Here is an 8953-nt window from a genome sequence, read left to right on the forward strand (position 1 = left end):
GGACTAATTGTTTCCATGAATTTTTGGTTTTCTTCATTCTTCTTGGCTCCCATGCCTTATTGTGGCAATTGTCAGATGCTATTATTATTGTTGCTGCATTATTTTAGAACTAGAAATATTAGAAATATTGGGTCTAGGCACACTTTGCTTTGATTTTCTGTGTTTTTCATAATGAAAAATATTCTTAATAGAAAATACAGAAAATCAAAGCAAGGTGTGCCTAGATCCAATATTTCTAATTCTAAACTAAAGTGCCTGCTAGTAGTTCAAACTCACTGGCCACTCCTCGGAAGGAAGATGGGGCAATCTACTTCCATAGTGATACTGCCTTGGAAACCCAAGGAGGGGTTGCTATGAGTTGGGTGCGACTCGATGGCACATAACAACAACAACAAAACTAAAGCAGTAGCAATAATAATAGCACCTGACAATTGCCACAACAATGCATTGGAATAAAATTTTAAGCTAGTTTCCATCTGCATACACATGCTCAAAGACAAATTATAGATTCCCCCCACAGAATGCATAGATACAGAGGGAGAGATAGTCTGTTGTTGTCAGGTTCCATCGAGTTGACCCTGATTCATAATGGCCCTATGTACGACACAACAAAACACTGTCTGGTCATGTGCCAGCCTCACAATCCTTACTATACCTGAGCCCATCATTGTAGTCATTGTGTCAATCCAACTCATAGAGAGTTTTCCTCTTTTTACTTGACCTTCCATTTTACAAAACATGATATCCTTCTCCAAGGAAAGGTCCCATCTGACAACATGAACAAAGTAGGTGAGACAAAGTCTGGCCATTCTCACTTCCAAGGAGCATTCCACCTGCACTTCTTCCAGGACAGAGATGTTCGTTCTTCTGGCAGTACTGGTACTTCCAGTATTCTTTGCCAGCACCATAACTCAACAGCATCAACTCTTCTTTGGTCTTTCTTAGTCCTTGTCCAGTTTTCACATGTGCATGCAAAATGCAATGCAATGCACTCCCATGCATACCACCAGAACTCCCCATGTTTATATGGTCACCTATTTATTCAACCAAAAATTTACTGAGGACCTAAAATATGAGGGGAGAAGGTGCAAAGTGACACAAAAATATTTGCCTTCACAAATCTTACAATCTAATGAGGAACAAAAACAAGTAAGATAAGTTGTTATCTGTATGAAATAGTAATAAATACTGAACAGAAAAACAAAGTAAAAATCAGAAACATAATGGAAATTGCATTTTTTGAAATAAAATGGCTAAAGATAAAGTATGTATTTGCATCCTGTAAATATGGTTTGTACTAATATAATTAATTAAGCCTAACATTAGCCCAACATTTACATAGCTTCTTGAATAGGAAATTGTCCAGTATCTTAGGATTTCAAATAAATTCAACCAGGCCATCTTAATTTCTTTCTCTGGGTGAAAGATCCCAAAAAAGCCATAAATATACCTCTTTGCCTGATTAAGCTGAAAATGCAGATTTTAACAGAGTGAATGCCCAGAATTCCCTTTCTTCTTTGATTTGCTTACCAATTCAATTAATTTGTGGCCGAGAAACCACAGAAGGCAGTTGGGCAGCTAATCAGGATGCCTGCATTTGAAGATGTCTTTTCCATGCTAGTTGCAATAAACTATGTGAATTACTTCACCTCACTGGGTTTCAGGTCCTTCACCTTCAAAATGGATAAAATATTTCTTACTTCATGTAACTGTGATGAGATTAACAAAATATCACATAAAACCGTTTGGCACATATGGAGTAGGTCATAATGGTTGTGAAATCTTGAATTACATTTAGCAAACACTTTCTAGACCACTGAGTATCAAGAGAAGCACAAATCTTAGATAATATTTCCAGGTCCTGTAGGGTAGAGAGGTATACATTTTTTAATGTATTTAATAAAACAAGCTTCAAAGTAAAATTTATTTGGTCATTTTAGTTAGTAGATTCTTTCCTTTCTTAACACAAACTGGAAAAGATTTTTGTTTTCTTAAAGGTGGTTTTGTTGCAGATTTCTGACCAATTTTCTTCATATAATTACTCAGACTATAAACTTTTACTGAACACTGAAGTAATTAAAGAAGAGATATAAAAGCAGACGTAGACTTACCCATTAACTTGAGACATTTACAACTTAATGTGGGAGAAACCCCAACATAAGAAAAAATTAGTAACATTACTATTGTGAAATGACTAAACTGAATGTAACTAAGACTTAGTGGGTGCCCCAGGCAAAACTAAAGCCTGATACACATCTTAAAACAAATCAGAAGTGTAAAATATCCTTTGCGTGAGTTATGTGCCAATCATAATTTTTAGCAGCTTTTTAGATCTTTCTATGCACATCTTAAAAATTGGCGGGACTTTCTTCATGTTTTGCCTTAACTTTGCTTTTTCCAGGTTAATCTGTTTTCCTAAGTGCATTTTGGCATACTTATTAGTCGGGATTTTGACATTTGAGTTTTCTACTTGCTTTTCTATAATACTGTAAGTTCTGTCTGCATTGAGGACTCACAGCAGGACTGTGCTATTGATACCTTATGGTGGGCTGAGGAATTTCCACAAATGGCAAGCTAAAGGAGATAATACCAAGTATGAGGAGTGCCTGGAAATAATTTGGACAAACCTATGGAAAAACAAAAAACAAACACTTCTCCCTAGTCCTATCACACTAGGGTGTGGTTAAGTGCACAATTCAGTGACATTCGTTATACTCACTATTCTGTGCAACCATCACCATTATATATATATATACAAAACTATTTATTATTATTATTATTATTATTATTATTATTACCCAGACAGAAACAGTACCCATTAAGCAGCTAATTCCCATTTTTCTTTCAACCAGTCCTTGGTAATCACTATCTAATGTTGTTGCAATGCATTTCCTATCTAAGATATTTAATATAAGTGGGGTCATATAATACTTGTACTTTTGTGTCTGATTTAGTCACATACCATAATGTTTAACAGGTTCTTCCATGTTACAGTGTGTAAGAAACTTCATTTCTCTTTATAACAGAATTCCACTTATGTATGTACCACATTTGGTTCATACATTCATTTATTGATAGACATTGATATTGTGTCCAATTTTCCATATCCCTATTGTGTTTTTGAATTCAGTTATCTTGAGTATTTACCTAGAAGTGGACTTGTTGTAATAGACAGTAATGTTGAACAGTTTTTTTGTACCTCCTGTGTACCTCTCCCTGTCTTCCTCTTTCTCAGTGCTACCATGTTGATCTGTTTAATGTTTTGAAGAACCTCTAAACTGTTTTCTACAGTAGCTGTAGTGTTTTACAATCCCATAAGCAATGAATAAATAAATAAAAAATAACAAACTCACTGTCATCAAGTCTTCCTTCCACAGAGTGGCCAGTAGGTTTGAACTGCTAACTTCTGGTTAGAAGTCAAATGCCTTAGGCACTATACCACCTGAGCTCCTTAAGCAATGAATACTAAACCAAACTCACTGGCTGGAGTTGGATCCCACTCATAGCAACCTGTCCTTGAGTTTCTGAGGAGGTATCACTATGGAGGGAGCTCTGGTGTTGTAGTGCCTAAGGTGTTTGACTGATAAACAGAAGGCTGGCAGTTCAAATCCACCAGCCACTCCTTGGGAGGAAGGCTGGACAGTCTACTTCCATAGTGATACAGTCTCAGAAACCTAAAGAGGGGTTGCTGTGAGTCTGATCCCACTTGATGGCAGTGTGTTTGGCTTTGGTTTGGTTTAGTAGAGTGAAGTGGTATCTCATTGTAATTCTGATTTGCATTTCCCTCATGACTAATAAAGGAGCTCTTGTGGAGTAGTGGTTAAGGCATTTGGCTGCTAACCAAATGTCATTGGTTCCAATGTACCAGCTGTTTCTGAGAAGAAAGATGGGGAAGTCTGGGTCTATAAAGATTTATAGCCTCAGAAACCCAATGAAGGTTGCTATGAGTCAGAATCAACTGGATAACTGGATGGCAGAGAGGTTCTTTATCATCGTTGTCATTTTTTGTTGTTGTTGTTGTTGTTTAATGACTAATAATATTGAGCATATTTTAATTTGCTTGCAGGCTACTTTATTTATTTATTTGTTTGTTTGTTTGTTTGTTTTTGAGAAATGTCTATTCAATTCCTTTGCCCAGATTTTGATTGGGTTGTTTGTCTTATTAAACCTTTACCTGATGTATAGTCCCTAAATAATTTCTCTAATTTTGTAATTTGTTTTTTCATTTTGTTGCTAAACTCTTTTGATGCACATAAGTTTTCAATTTTCAAAATGTCCAATTCATCTATTTTTGTTGTTGTTGTTGCTTTTGTGTTTAGTGTTATATCCAATCATTTATTGTCAAAAACTAGGTCCTAAAGCATTACTTTTATGTTTCCTTCTGAAGTTTAATCTTTTTAGTTATTAGATTTAGGTCTTTGATCCATTTTGAGTCAATTTTTTTTTTTTTTTTTTGATAAGAGATAATACTTCATCTTCATTTTTTGCATGTAGAAATTCTGTTGTACCAGCACTATTTATGGAGAAGGCTACTATTTACCCATTAAATGAAATTAGCACCCACTGGAAAAATCAATTAACTTTAGATGTCTATGTTTAGTTCTAGATTCTCAATTCTATTTCACTGATGCATATGTCTTTTTCTATATTAGTACCAAGCTGTTTTGAGTACTATAGTTTTACATTATATTTTGAAATTAGGAAGTGGGAGTGCTCATACTTTGCTCTTCCTTTCTGAGATTGCTTTGAGTATTAGTAAATTTATATGCAACTTACAGTTGCACATATATTTGATGATTAGCATTTCCATTTAGTAAAGAATGATGTTGAAATTTTTAAAGGGATTACATTGAATTTATAGATTGATTTGGGTAGCATTAAAACTATTAAGTATCCTAAACCATGAAGATGGAATGTCTGTTCCTTTTTTTAGGTATTCTTTATTTTTTTCAATAATGCTTTATAAAATTCAGTGTACAAGTTTTCACTTTCATGGTTAAATTTACTACCAGTTATTTTAATATAATTATTATTTTTATGGCCACCACTGGTCTGTCAATATGTCCTGCTGTAATGGCTACATGTTCCCACAAGGCTGGAAGCTATGCTACCAGTCTTTCAGTATCAGCAGTGCTAACCATGGTCCAGGTTTCAGCAAAGCTTCCAGACCAGGAAAGACTGGGAAGAGGAATAGGGCCATCCACATCTGAAGAACTGGCCACTGGAAACCTATGGACTGCCGTGAAGCACTGTCTGATGTAGTGCCAGAAGATGAGCCCTTCAGGCCAGAAGGCACCCAAAATATGACTGAGGAAGAGCTTCTTCCTCAAGGTAGAGTCACCCTTAATGGCACAGATGGAGTAGAGCTTTTGGGACCTTTATTTGCTGATGGGGCACAACTCAAAATGAGAGAGGAAAAAAAAAAAAAACAGCTGCAAACATGTGTTAACAATTGGAATGTGGACTCTATGAAGTGAATCTAGAAAAATTGGAAGTTTTCAAAAATGAAAAGGAATGCATAAACATCAATATACTCAGCATTAGTAAGCTGAAATGGGCTGATATTGGCCATTTTAAATCAGACAATAATATGGTCTACTATGCCATGAAATTGAGTAGAAATGACAGAAATTACTCATCAAATAGAACAATTCAAGATCTACCCTGAAGTACAATTCTGTCAGTGATAGGTTAATGTCCATACACCTACAAGGAAAACTAGTCAATACTAATATTCAAATTTATGCACCAACAACTAGAGTCAGAGATGAATAAATTGAAGATTTTTATGAACTTTGCAGTCAGAAATTAACCAAACATGCAATCAAGAATTCTAATTACTGGTGATTGGAATGCAAAAGTTGGAAGCAAAGAAGAGATATCTATGGTTGGAAAATGTTTTCTTGGTGTTAACAATGACACTGAAAATTGCATGATAGAATTTTGCAAGACCAATGACTTATTTGTGGCAAATGCCTTTTTACAACAACATAAATGATGACTATGTAAGTGGACCTCACCACGTGGAATACACAAAATTCAAATCAATTGCATCTGTGGAATAGAGGTGATGGAGAAGCTCAATATCAAAATTCTAAACAAGACCAGGGTTGACTGTGAAACAAACCATCAATTTCTCAACCTTGAGTATATCCCACCTTAATTTAGAGGCATCTTAAGAATAGATTTAATGGCCTATGCAGCCATTCCTACATTTTCTAAATTGACTATATGTGGAAGTTACTATGAACCACATAATTATATCCTGCTGAACCCTATATCCTCAATTCAGCTTCTCTTTAACTCATATGCAAGTTCAAGTTGAAGCTGAACAAAATTAAAATAAGTCCATGGCAAATGAAATGACCTAGATTATATCCCAAATGAATGGAGAAACCATTGGAAGAATTGAACATGAAAGATCAAAGACCAGATTTGAAGCATTGAACAAGAATGACCAAAGATAAGTTGTGGATGATATCAAGAACATCATACATGAAGAAAGCAAATAGTCATTAAGAATACAGGAAAAGAAGAAAACACCAAAATGGATATTGGAAGAGACTCTGAAATTTGCTCTTGAATGGAGACTAGCTAAAGTGAATGAAAGAAAGGATGAAATAAAAGAGCTGAATAGATTATTTCAAAAGCCAGTTTAAGAAGACAAAGTAAAGTATTATTGTGAAATGTGCAAAGACTTAGAGTTAGAAAAGCAAAAGGGAAGAACACATTGGCATCCCTCAAGATGAAAAAGCTTGAGAAAAAAATCAAGCTTTGAGTTAATATTGAAGGATTTTATGGGTAAAATACTGAATGATGCAGGAAGCATCAAAAGAAGATTGAAGAAATACACAAAATCACTGTATCAAAAGAACTGGTTGAAGTATCATTTCAAAAAGTAACATATGATCAAGAAGCAATAGTATTGAAGGAAGAAGTCAAAGCTACAGTGAAGGAATTGATGAAAAATAAGGCTCCAGGAATTTATACAATGCCCATAGAGATGTTTCAACAAACAGATGCAGTGCTGGAGGTACTCAGTCATTTATGACAAGAAATTTGGAAGATAGCTATCTAGCCATCTGACTGGAAGACATTCATATTTGTGCCCATCCAAGGAAAGATGTTCCAACAGAATATGTAAATTCTTGAAGAATATTGTTAATATCACAGGCAAGAAAAAATTTACTGAAGATAATTCAAAAGTGATTGCAGCAGGGCACTTCAGGGAAATTCCAGAAATTCAAGCTGGATTCAAAAAAGGATATGAAACTAAGGATATCAGCTGTTAATGTCAGATGGATCTTGGCTGAAAGCAAAGAATACTAGAAAGATGTTTACCTGTGTTTTATTGACTATACAATGACATACAACTGCATGAATCATAAAAAATTATGAGCAACATTGTGAAGAATGAGAATTCTAGAATACTTATTTGTTCTCATGAGGAACCTATACATAGACCAAAAGGCTCTCAGGGATACTGTATGGTATAAAATCAGGAAGGGAGTGTATCAAGGCTGTATTCTTTCCCCATTCTTATTTAAACTGTATGTTGAGCAAATAATCCAAGAAGCTGGAGTATATGAAGTGAATGCAGCCATCAGGGTGGGAGGAAGAGTCATTAACAACCTGTGAATGCAAATGGCACAACTTTGCTTATTGAAAATGAAGATGCCATGAAGCACTTATTGACAAAGATTAAAGACTACAGTCTGCAGTATGGATTACACCTCAATATAAAGAAAATGAAATCCTCACAACTGGACCAATAAGCAGCATCACAATAAATGGAGAGAAGATTGAAGTTGTCAAAGATCTCATATTACTTGGTTCCACTATCCACACCAATGGAAGCAGCAATCAAGGCCTTACATGATGTGTTGCACTGGGCAAATCTGCTGCAAATGACCTCTTTAGAAGTGTCAAGGAACAAAGATGTCACTTTGAAGACTAAAGTGCACCTGACACAAGCCATGGTATTTTCAATAGACTTGTATGCACGTGAAAGCTAGACAATGAGTAAGGAAAATTGAAGAGTTGATGCCTTTGAATTGTGGTACTGGTGTTGGTGTTGGTGAAGAATGCTGAAAATACCATGGACTGCCAGAAGAACTAACAAATCTTTCCTTGAAAATGTGTAGCTTGAATGCTTCCTAGAAATGAGATTGGCCAGATTTTGTCTCACTTTAGTCATGTTCCCCAAAGCGACCAGTTCTTGTAGAAAGATATCATGCTTAGTAGAGTGTCTACAAAAAAGAGGAACACTCTCAACTGAATGGATTGACACAATAGCTACAACCATGGGCTCAAGCATAGCAAGTATTGTGAGGACAGTGCAGGACTGACTGGGTTGTGTTTCATTCTGCTATACATAGGGTTTCTATGAATTAGAGCCAACTCAGTAGCATTTAACAATAAAAATAGCAAATACTTTAAAGTTTTAGATAATTCTAACCAGAGATGTACAAGATTTAAAAAAGAAAAATCAAGCTTTATTGAAAATAAGTTAAAAATGGAAAGGAAGACTTGTTATATCAAGGTTGTCAGTACTTCTCAAACTGACCTTTAGGGTCTGTGTAATTCCAGTCAAAATCTCAAGAGTATATTTCAAGGAATTTGACTAGATTATTCTAAAATGTATATGGAAAAGATCAAGAAGACAAGGAAATTTAGAAGAAAAATAAGATGATGTGATTTTTTCTAGCAATTAACAAAGTTTATAATAAAGTTATAATAATTTATACCATGTGGTCCTGATGAAAGTATAGTTAAAATATTCAATAAAACAGTCTAAAGAGAATAGAAACAATTATGCATCTATTTGTGTAGTAAATACATGTGTAAAGTCATATTCTATAGTTCTGGGAATGGATGGATGCATATAAACAGATGTTAGCCAATTGATGTCAATATTGAAAAACATACCAATTTTATTTTCATATGCAAAAGT

The sequence above is a fragment of the Orycteropus afer genome, unplaced genomic scaffold, assembly GCF_000298275.1.
Source record: "Orycteropus afer afer isolate SDZICR_OR568_19922 unplaced genomic scaffold, OryAfe1.0 scaffold00427, whole genome shotgun sequence".
Classification (NCBI taxonomy): domain Eukaryota; kingdom Metazoa; phylum Chordata; class Mammalia; order Tubulidentata; family Orycteropodidae; genus Orycteropus; species Orycteropus afer.